We start from the raw sequence: 12,463 nt of genomic DNA, 5'->3' as shown, positions 1-12,463 counted from the left end.
CATACAATCTACAAAGAATAAAAGCATTGAAAACACAGACATTTATGGAAAACAGAAGAATTTATATGATAGACTAAAAATGAGCTAATTAAATTGGTAGAAGGAAATAGTGATGTCATACAAGCAAAAAAAATGTAGTGAGTCATCATGTCAAATGCTAAGACAGTGAGAACAAAAGAAAAACTACTAATTGTTCAGTGACTTTTAAAACCTATAATTGATGACCTTAGTGAACAAATTATTTGAAGCAATGTGGTATGAGTGTTTTACCACACTAAGCTGAGCAATAAGAAAAAGTGGAAGTGATTTTGTCATAAAAAAAGAGAACGAACATCATTGTATATTTAGTAGATAGAGAAACAAAGTCAATGGAAGTTGTATTTTTATATTTAAGTTTTCAAAATGGAAAAGTCTTAGAGAGGTCCAAAAAAAAAAAAATAACAGCAAAGAGAGAGAGTTTGAAAATACATGTGAGAAAAGACGTAACTGATGGTACAAGCCAGGTTACCTTGCAAGATAAATGTAGATGTGTATCTGTGGACGTGAACTGAACTTTTTCCTCCATCAAGAAAAGAAACTTGTTTTGGACGCATAGTATTCCAAGGTACATATGTACCACATTTTCTTTATCTAGTCTATCACTGATGGACATTTAGATTGATTCCATGTCTTTGCTATTGTGAATAGTGCTGCAATGAACATATACATGCATGTGTCTTTATAATAGAATGATTTATATTCCTTTGAGTATATACCCAGTAATGGAATTTGGAATTTGTGGTGTCAAATGGTATTTCTGTCTTTAGTTCTTTGAGAAATTACCACAATGTTTTCCACAGTGGCTGAGCTAATTTACACTTTCACCAACAGTGTATAAGCATTCCTTTTACTCTACAACCTCACCAGCATCTGTCATTTTTTTATTTTTCTGTAGTAACCATTCTGACTGGTGTTAGATGGTATCTCATTATGGTTGTGATTTGCATTTATCTAATGATCAATGATGTTGAGACTTTTTCCAAATGATTGTTGGCTGCCTTTATGTCTTCTTTTGTAAAGTGTGATCATGTCTTTTACAGGGACATGGATGGAGCTAGAGTCCATTATTCTTAGCAACCTGAAGCAGGAACAGAAAACCAAATACTGCATGTGGGAGCTAAATGATGGGAACACATGGTCACGTAGAGGGGAACAACACACACTGGGGCCTTTCAGAGGGTGGAGACTGGGAGGAGGGAGAGGATCAGGAAAAATAACTAATAGGTACTAGCTTATAAAATAATCTGTACAACAAACTCCTAAAACACAAGTTTATGTATGTAGCAAACCTGCACTTGTACCCCTGAACTTAAAATAAAAGTTAAAAAAAAAGGAAAGGGATTGTATAGAGACCGAATCTGTAGCTGCAGTAACTGTGGTAGGTGAACTAATTGCTCAGATGATGTGTGCTTTGTAAGGTGCATTAACCATTGATACTAGTAGAGTTTTACTGGGTTCTACAGTGGATTATGTGAAGTTGTAGTCATTCCTAAATAGTTTATGTGAATCTTAATATGCCAAATCATAGGAGAATCTTATTTACCTGTCAGGTTATTGGCCATTATTTAATGATCTTTGAAGACAGAGTTGAAAATATCTCTGCAAATAGGCTTTACAGTAAGCAATCTATTTTAAAATCATGTACTCCAAAGACCTCAAGTACAGAGATAGAGATATGTAACCACAGATATTCTAAACTATTTTCTATTTTATTTTGTCAGTTTACTGTTCCCAGTAATGTTATATGTAAGTAAAAATATGATGCCCTATTTTCTTTGCTGCCAAGTCTGAATTACAATTTAGCCTGACAAATGGGCAAAGGTTTTTCAAGCAGCACATGGCTGGTATCTGTGTATTGGAATATGATGATCCCATATTGTTTTTAAATCCATGGAGTTGCTAGTCAAAGGTGCCTCTGCGAGTTTTGTAATGAAAGCCTGGGAGTCATAGGTGGTATTATTCAGTTCATTTATGAACAAATGTGGGCTAGCAGACTGCAGATTCTACAGAAGGTATTAATGAATCATCCCCAGATGATCTACTGACGACCCGTAGGACTGTAAAATGAATCATATGACCTATTTTTTTAATTAAAAAACACATTTTAAATGAATTATTTATGAACAAGTACAGCTGTAACCTTGATAATATTAAACTGTTCTGGGCTGTTGAAAGGTATCTCATAGCAGTGACTATTCATAGTCAAACATGCAGAATGTATTAATGTAGTCAGTGAAAAATACAAAGTGGTCTCTGAAGAGGTAGAGATAAATGAGCCCATCAATTCATATTGCCTTCTTGCCACAGCCAGTCACCAAAGATTTGTGCTAAAATATTTTATTTGGAGTTATTTGTAGTCTGCAAATATCTATGATTCAGTCCTTCAAGTTTTGTAAAGTGATTATTTTACACACTATAAGTAATCAATGGGAAGAGTATTGGCTATGTATCATATTTTCCTTAGGGATAGGATTAATGAACATGGCATTTTATTTAAGTTCATTTTAGTTATCTCTCATATCTGAGATACACTGGAAATTACCTGGATATTGAGAAAGCAAAAGAAGTATTTTCCAAGTAGTAGTCAAAGAAGCTACATTATTTTTCAGACATAAGTGCTCATAATACTGAGTTATGGTTTAGTCAGGAACTAAGGCTACTTAAACATCAAGATGATTTTTCTAAATCTGTTTCTCATTGTCTGCCTATAAAATATTTTATTTTTAAAGCTATACATTGAAGATACTATAAAATCATTGTCCAAGTTTTAAAAGATTTTTGCTCAAGGGAGATGTTATATGTAGGGGAAAGTGAATAAGATTTTAGAGTGGAAAAAAAGCAGAGAAGAGAAAAACAAGAATGGGAATAATAAGATAAATTAAAATTGATAGAGCTCAGAATACTTTCCTCCATTTCTCCTTGTAGTCAGAATTCAGAAATCTTGGAAGCTAAAAAGGGATAAGATAAACCACAATGTAGAAAACATAATTCCAATCTGATACATACTGACTATTAAGATGAAAATATGTGCAATCATAATAGAAATTAGTAATGAATTAATAGGCAAACCCCAGCAATATTGTGGGTTCAATTCCAATCCACAGAAATGAAGTAAATTTCACAATAATACAAGTAAGATTAATTTATTGGTTTCTTAATGCATATAAGAGATATTTGCACTATATTGTAGTCCATTAAGTGTTTAGTAGCACTATGTCTATTGAAACAACATATATACCTCATTAAAAATACCTTATTGTTAACAAATGCTACTGCTCATCTGAGCCTTCAGTTATTTGTTAATTGTTTTGCTGGTGGTGGGTCTTGCCTTATCCTTGATGACTGCTGACTGCTCAGACTGGTGGTTGCAGAAGCCTGAGGTGGCTGCAGCAATGTCTTAAAGTAAGACAACAATGAAGTTTGCCCATTAACTGACTGTTCTTTCATGAATATTGGAGTCAATCCTCTTAAACTCTGTCGCTGCTTTATCAACAAAGTTTACGTAATACTTTTAATAATTTGTTGTCATTTCAACATTGTTCACAGCATTTTTACCAGGAATAGATTCCACCTGAAGAAACTACTTTTATTGCTCATCCATAAAAAGCAACTCCTCATTGTTAAAGTTTGATCATTCTCAGTCACATTTTCTGGCTCCTCTTCTAATTCTAGTTCTTTTGCTATTTCTGCCACATCTGCAGTTACTTTCTCGATTGAAGGCTTGACTCTCTCAAAGTCATCCATGCAGATTGTAATTGATTTCTTCCAAAGCTGTTGGTCTTGACATTTTTACCTCATCCCATGAATCACGAATACTCTTAGTGGCATCTAGAATGGTGAATCCTTCTCAGAAGGTTTTCAATTTACTTTGCTCAGATTAATCACAGAAATCATTATCTATGGCAGCTATAATCTTAGACAATATATTTCTTAAATAATAATATTTAAAAATCCATGGACTGCAGAGTGGATATTGTGTTAGCACGCATGTAAACAATATTAATTTTTTTGTACATCTGCATAAGACCTGTTGGGTGACCAAATGCATTGTCAATGAGCAGTGATATAAGAAAGAAATGTTTTTTTCCTGAGCAGTAACTATCAACAGTGGGCTTAAAATATTCAGTAAACCATGATCTAAACAGATGTGCTGTCATGCAGGCATTGTTGTCTATTTATAAAGCATAGGAAGAGTAGATTTGGCATAATTATTAACAAAGTTAAGATTTTTGGAATGGTAAATAAGCTTTGGGCTAAACATCAAGTCACCAGCTGCATTAGCCCCTAACAAGAGGGTCAGCCTGTCCTTTGAAACTCTGAAACCAGACATAGACATTTCCTCTCCAGCTATGACAGTCCTAGAGGATGTCTTCATCTAATACAAGGCTGTTTCATCTACATAGAAAATCTGTTGTTTAGTATACCCACCTTCATTGATTACCCTAGCTAGATTATCTATTCCAGATAACTTGCTGCGTCTCTATCAGCACTTGTTGCTTCATGTTGCACTTTTATGTTATAGAGATGGCTTCTTTCCTTAAGCTTCTTGAACCAATCCCTTCAACTTTTTTCTGCAGCTTCCTGACCTCTCTTGGCCTTCATAGTAAGTTCAAGAAAGTTAGAGCCTTGCTCTGAATTAGGCAATGGCTTAAGGGAATGTTGTGTCTGGTCGGATTTCTTATACAGACCACTAAAACTTTCCTCATATCAACAATAAGGCTGCCCCACTTTCTTGTCGTTTATGTGTTCACCGAAGTAGCACTTTCAATTTCCTTTAAGAACTTTTCCTTTGCATTTACAACTTGCCAATGGTTCGAGACTTTTGGTCTATCTGGGCTTTTGATATGCCTTCCTCACTTAGTAGGATCATTTCCAGCTTTTGATTTAAAGTGAGATATGTGGGGCTATTCTTTTCACTTGAATGCTTAGAAGCCATTGTGGGATTATTAATTGGCCTAATTTCAGTATTGTGTATCTCAGAGAGTATTAAGGCTATGGGAGAGGGAGAAAAAAGGGAGAAGAGCCATTTTGATGGGAGTCAGAACACACATAACATTTATTAATGATGTTCACCACCTTAAATGGTGTGGTTCATGGCACCCCAAAACAATTATAGGTCACCGATTACAGATCTCCATAACAGGTATAATAATGAAAACATTTGAAACATTGCAATAAGTATAAAAATGTAACACAGAGACACAGTGGGCATATGCTGCTGGGAAAATGGTGCCAATAGAGTTGTTCAACACAGGGTTGAGCAAAAAACCTTCAATCTGTAAAACAAGCCTATCTGTGATGCACGAAAAAGTGAAGCACAAGAAAATGAATTATCCCGTATTAATTGAGCATATACTATACATTACACAGAACAAGGTGTGCTCTCTCTCTCTCTCTCTCTATATATATAATATATAAAAATATCTATAATTTTATATATTTTATGGTACATAAATATATATATATATATAATCTCTATAATTCTTTATGACACATATTCAGGGTGGCATTATTATCTCACTGTACACACAAGTATAAGCTAGGTCTCTGAGAAGTTATGTAACAATAACAAAGGTCTAGGCTAGTGCTAATTAAAAGCAGGGCTGAGATTAAAAGTCAGGTTTATCTGTGTTACTCCAGAGGCAATCTTTTCCCACTGCACTGCACTGCTTTTCATTAAGATTTTAAAGCAAAGATGCTACACAGAGGAACTTGTATCTATTATAGAAAAATAATATTTACACTTCTATGAACAAATTTATCCTTTATTAAAATAACACATGTGCACAAGTAATTGGAGCATGATAGGCATATGTAGACTTAGGCTTCGTCCGTGTTAAATTTATGGCTGAAAAGAAAGCAAAGTTTCTTCCAGTTGCTTTTTAAATTTTAATTTTCTGGTGATATCTAACACTTTTCTGTAAATCTTAATTTGCATAGAACACAATCACATGTATTTGGTACGATAAAGACTTAAGAAAATCGTCCTTTTAGGATTCCAAATCATGCAGCAAGATTTTTCAGGCAATATGTTTGAATTTGTCAAATTTCAAATGATATTAAATTTTTAAATTATCTTAATTTGAGTTAGCTAGTAATAATAATTTAACTTATATATTATTATAATTAATACAGGTAGAAAATGGTTAAAAAAATCAACAATTTCTTATAGTTCAACCATGTAATATTTTATGTAATTTGTTTATAGGTATACTCCATGTCAGTCATAATAATTAAAATGATAATTTTCAATTGTATATTTTTTACACAGTTGGTACCAAAATCCTACATATTTGGAAACATTTAGAATGACAAAAAATTCATTCACTATTATTCGTTTTCTTACATCATGTAGATTGTGTGTCAAAATTTTTTTTGACAAATTATTTGTGTTCTTGAAGTTTCTAAAATAGTAGTAGATAGTTGAGATAGCAACACTCTCTTTATTTTTCCTCTGTTTCTTCTTCCTAACTAAAGATGACCAAGATTTAAAGAACTGTTCCGAAAGACAATGGATGTAACAAACTAATTCCTTTAGGAAAGTCTCTATGATATGGTCACAACTATTAATCGTTCAATAAGAAATGTTTATTTTAATTTAGTTTTTTGCAATAATTATATTTATGGAGACAAAATGTAAGGATAGATTTCTGGCTAATAAACTATGGGAATATCTCAGTAATTATTCTGGACAGGTTTATTGTTCAATTGCAATTATTTTTCATACCAAATCCTTAAATACTGTACATATATAAGTTAATACTGTTCTATTGGTGCAGATTATTTTTGTGTCTTAAGTACATGAAAATACACTCAAAAGGCAGGTTCTGCCGGGCGCGGTGGCTCACGCCTGTAATCCCTGCACTTTGGGAGGCTGAGGCGGGTGGATCACGAGGTCAAGAGATCGAGACCATCCTGGTCAACATGGTGAAACCCCGTCTCTACTAAAAATACAAAAAAAAAAAAAAAAAAAATTAGCTGGGCATGGTGGCGCGTGCCTGTAATCTCAGCTACTCAGGAAGCTGAGGCAGGAGAATTGCCTGAACCCATGAGGCGGAGGTTGCGGTGAGCCGAGATCGCGCCATTGCACTCCAGCCTGGGTAACAAGAGCGAAACTCCGTCTCAAAAAAAAAAAAAAAAGAAAAAAGGCAGGTTCTTTCTTTCTTTTTTTTTTGGCAGGGTCTCACTCTGTCACCCAGGCTGGAGTGCAATCTCAGCTCACCGCAGCCTCTGTCTCCTGGGTTCAAGTAATTCTTATGCCTCAGTCTCCTAAGTAGCTGGGATTACAAACACACACCACCACTCCCGGGTAATTTTTATATTTTTAGTAGAAACAGGGTTTCATCATGTTGGCCAGGCTGTTCTTAAACTCCTGATATCAAGTTATCCACCTGCCTTGCCCTCCCAAAATGCTGGGACTAGAGGTGTAAGCCACCACTTCCAGACAGATAGGCATCTTTTAAAGGCTATAAAAAGATAATATATAATCACACAAAAGTACATTAAAGTCTGATTACATGAGAGCAAAATATTAATGAAAACATCTCCAGGTTTGTTGTCCTGCTAAATACTTTGTAATACTGTTATTCCCTTCTACTTTGTTCTTCCTCCTCCTCTTCTCTTTTCATCTTGTTTTCTTTCTTCATCGTTTTTTGCCTATTTCCTCATTTTAAAAAAACCTTTCTGCTTTTGTCAAGTAACACATCACCTTTAATCGTTGCTAAAATAACCAAAAATTCTTTTTTCATCAAGAGATGGAGTCTATTTCTTTAGTCCTTGAAATTGTGTTGGCCACATTAGTTTCTCTGGCTAATTGAACATTAATAAATGTGATCCAAATTGATCAGGATTTCTCTGCTGACATTTTAGACTGGATAATTCTTTGAAGAGAATTGCCCTATTTATTATAGAATATTTAGCATCCTGCCTTCTATCAACTAGATGCCATTAGCAAGCCTCTCATTGCACCAATCAAAAATGTTTCTCCAGACATTGTCAAATATCCCTTGCGAGTTGGTGCCCCAGTTTTAGAACGCTGAGGTAGTGTCTTAAAAAGAACTTTCTCTCTCTCACACCTGTAATCCCAGCACTTTGGGAGGCCGAGGCAGGTGGATCACGAGGTCAAGAGATCAAGACCGTTCTGACCAACGTGGTGAAACCTCAACTCTACTAAAATACAAAAATTAGCTTGACATGGTGGCACACATCTGTAGTCCCAGCTACTTGGGAGGCCGAGACAGGAGAATTGCTTGAACCTGGGAGGTGGAGATTGCAGTGAGCTGAGATCGCACCATTGCACTGCAGCCTGACCAACTGAGGGAGACTTGGTCTCAGAAAAAAAAAAAAAAAAAGCTTTCCCATAGGGGCTTACTCTCTCTTGGTGCACTGGAATCCTGACAATCCCATGTAAGTACACCTGAGCTAACCTGTTAAAGGATGTGGGCCCACGTGGAAGAGAATGAAGGCACTCTGACCAAAAGCCTATGAGGTATCAGACACGTGAATGAGGTCTTTCAGACCATTCATCTGACTATGCTCCATAAAGATCATCTGGAGCCTATTAAAACCAAAAGAACCACTCAGCTGACCCACAGTATCATGAGCTACATAAATAGTTGTTTAGTTGTTTAGGTTTAATGGAAGAAATCTACATCTGCAGTTATTTTTGTTTAGTCTTGAAACTCACTTGCTTTTTTTTCTAATGAACACTAACCATTGGAGGAAATATAATTAGATGGTATAGTGATCACAGATACGGAGTTTTCCATACAGATTTTCTGAGTTCAAATCTTGATTATTCTACTTTCTAGATAAATGAACTGAAGTCTATTACTAAAACTTGATTTGTTCAGCTTCTGCATCTGTAAAATGGGTAGATAAATAAAAATGCTTAGAATATAATAAGGATTTTCTTAAACAAATTCAGACTAAACTTTCTGGGTGCATCTTTATTTCCAAGATTAATTACAAATTTGGAAGCTCAGATATACATGTATCTTCTTCTCTACAGACCATTGCTTTACAGTGTCCTCTTTGAGAATACATGGTACTTTCACTGGGCACAGTGGCTCACGCCTGTAAGCCCAGCACTTTGGTGGGCCGAGGTATGCAGATCACCTGAGGTCAGGAGTTTAATAGCTGCCTGGCCAACATGGTAAAAACCCATCTCTACTAAAACAAAAAGCATCTGGGCACAACAACGGGTGCCTGTCATCTTAGCCATGCAGGAGGCTGAGGTGGGAGAATAGCTTGATCCCTGGAGGTGGAGGTTGCAGTGAGCTGAGATCACGCCATGGCACTGCAGCCTGAGTGACTGAGGGAGACTCAGCCTCAAAAAAAAAAATAAATAAATAAATATATTTGACTTTTTGACTCCACACAGATTATATAGTGGCAATGCAAATCTCCTTTATAAATGAAAAGAATATTTATAAATCTCAAACTATTAAAAAACCTTAGAGTGTCCAGTTCAAATTTAATAAGAAAGCTTCACAGGAGTCTGGATTGGATCCCTATCTCTGCTCTAGTCCAAACACTTCCAGGGTGATGAAATTGATTCCAGATGTCACTGCCCTGTTGGTACTGATTCTACCACCCCTGGACTCTGAAGGAAACTTGCCTCTGAAGTAGGGGAACTATAAAGATGCATGTATTCATATCTTAGGAAGTTGGGATCAGGCATTAGCTCAATCTGGTAACTGGTTTATGTTTTGTTCTGGCCTTCTGTTACTTGAATTGTACCCTGATAACTCCATTTGCTGAAACTGCTTTACCATTTATCTGCTGAAATTTCTGACTTTAATTAATTACTTATCTGGATCATTTTTCCTGAGAGTAGACTCCCTAAATCTGTTTCTTATAAGGCTATCTCCCCGATACCAATCCCCTGACTTTTGTACTTTCTTCCTATTACCTGCTGCCAATCTCTCTTGATGTCCTGTTTACCTCCTGGAAGCTCTCTTTGTGAATACCTTTGGGTCTTCTTGTCTCTTCTGGGACATTTTTCTGAGATTCTCTTTTTCTGCTGCCAGAACTTGTCAATTCAGCCAGGTGCAGTTCTGTTCATTTCCACAAACACTGTAGCATCTATTACATTATCTCTATTCTCCACCACAACACTTCACAACAACTCTTATAAAATGATTGATTAGTTGTGGAAACCAAAACTGGAAAATGCTAGGTAGTTTCCAAAGTCATACAAAAGTGACTGTTGAAATTGATTTAAATTCAGAAGGTGCTAGTGACTCTAAACCAACACTCATCTTGTTCTGCTTTCCTCCTATCTCATTCACTCCTATTCTCTTTTATGTATCAATACAAAACCATCATATTGACAGTTTGAGCCAAAATGAATGATCAATATTTATTTTGTTATTATTTGTATTGTTTCATAGGCAAATAACATTTCCCTATGAAACAAATGTTGAGCAGCAAAATAATAAAATCAAAATTATGTTTTAGAAAGATTAATTCAGGGTATATTGAAGGAGACAAAGAGGCTGAGGATAACAGGATATTATAACAGTCCACGTCTGAGTTAATAAGATCGTGACACAAAGCGGTAAACCACTAGAAAGTCAAAGAATAAAGCAACTAACATTGAACGCTGGTGCCCTCTGGCATGAGTGAGAAAATAAAGAATGCCGATAGTAATTACAGATTATCCCCGAAGAATTCCTCCCGAAATTATTATATTGTTGAAACTCATTAAAATATGCTGAGTTCAAGGTTTTTTAAATATAATATGTAATATAATAAAACATCCTTTCAAATTACTTTAGATGCCGGGAACAAATCTTTGGTAAAGGCATTAGGAGTTAAACATATTGCTGAATAATGAAAGATTCCAGGTAAGCATTTATCTAGTTTTCTTATGGCCCTACAGAACATATTCTACGGGTGTCTATTTAGTTTAGTATAAGACCCTAAAACTGGTGAATCACTGCCACATATGTTCATTTTATTTTTACTCTTTTGTACAAATAGTTCCTGTAATTTTGGATGTCCTTGACCTTTTTTTCCCATCGGCTGCCTTATTTTATGCAAGACCTCACTCTAATGCTAGCATGTCTGTGAAACCCGTGACGATCCCACCAAATAAATCCTATTTGATTTCACTGTTTAAGGAAACATTGGTTTATAGTCCCCTTATTGTTCTTGCCTTGTTATATTTTCATGTGTCTTCCCAGGAGATTTAATAATCTTTAAAGACATGACAATGCTTTAGCCATCTTTATTTTTCTCTTTGTTATCACTTAAACGACTGGGTCAACAAAAGGGCATGGTAAGAGGTAGAAGGAAAATGGAAGTGAAAGCCAAAACTAACATTTTTGAACCTCTTGCATACTAATTATTTTTGTAAGTAGCACCTGATTTGTGGCCAGATTTTCTTCTTTAATGTTTTGTATAGCAAAACTCATTTTGTGTTTGAGAACCTTTATGTATTACGGGTTTCCAAGAGTCCCCAAACGCCTTGTCCCTTTCATTATCTGGATTGACTAATTCATGTGACCAACTTGGTTAGTGTGAGCATTTGAGCTAATGACTTTTGCTTTACATATATGCTATGATTTCACATATAATACAGTCCTTAGAAACATGCTTTATTATTCTAGGATTAAAACCAAAGAAACAGAGACCTCTACAAACTGTGTAACTTTTCCAGAATCATTCTATTTATATAGGCAGTAGAGTTCAATTTTTAAAAATAAAAACATGAATTTCAGGAAGTTGTAACTAAAAAGAATAACTGGGAAAATGGAAGCTATTCACAATAAATTTTATTCTAATTGGTTGGCATATACAGTTACAGTTGAGCTATTAGCTCCAATACTTAATAGCTGGATATAAGGGAAATTATGACCAACATCAAGTTATAAAAATAGGGCTTAGTTTTATGTTCTTAAGCTTTATGGAGAATATGAACAAGAGTGGTTGCATAAAGATAATCTACACTACATAAGTGGCTTATCAGTAGTCACTGCTTCATAACTAGCTACCTATGATGGGAAGAGTGTCAACTGCAGTAGCAGCAGTCAGATATTCATGAAAAAACATGTTATATTCTGGGAAACAACAGCATAATTAAAACATGGGGAGGTGTGAAGATGGAATCAGATATCATTTAAAGGTAGACCATCTGCACGGATAGTCTTCATCTCAAGAATACAGGTTTTGCTTACAGAATCTGCAGCCTCTCACAAAGCATGTGTTTGAACTTAAAAACAACTGACAGGGACCAAGTCTTCCCAAAGGTAAGAGTCTAGTTTTGCTGTACTCCCAGGGAAGATATTGATACTGATGTTAGTAGTTGTACTGTCACGACAACTGACTGTGAACCCAGTGACAATGCTGGAAATGAAATCTGTTGCTGTCCTTCAGGCTGAAAGTCAAATAAAAGATAAAGGAAATACACAAAATACTG

The sequence above is a fragment of the Aotus nancymaae genome, unplaced genomic scaffold, assembly GCF_030222135.1.
Source record: "Aotus nancymaae isolate 86718 unplaced genomic scaffold, 86718_ANA_hifiasm-v0.15.2.pri h1tg000040l, whole genome shotgun sequence".
NCBI lineage: Eukaryota > Metazoa > Chordata > Mammalia > Primates > Aotidae > Aotus > Aotus nancymaae.
This window is presented reverse-complemented; position numbering follows the sequence as displayed.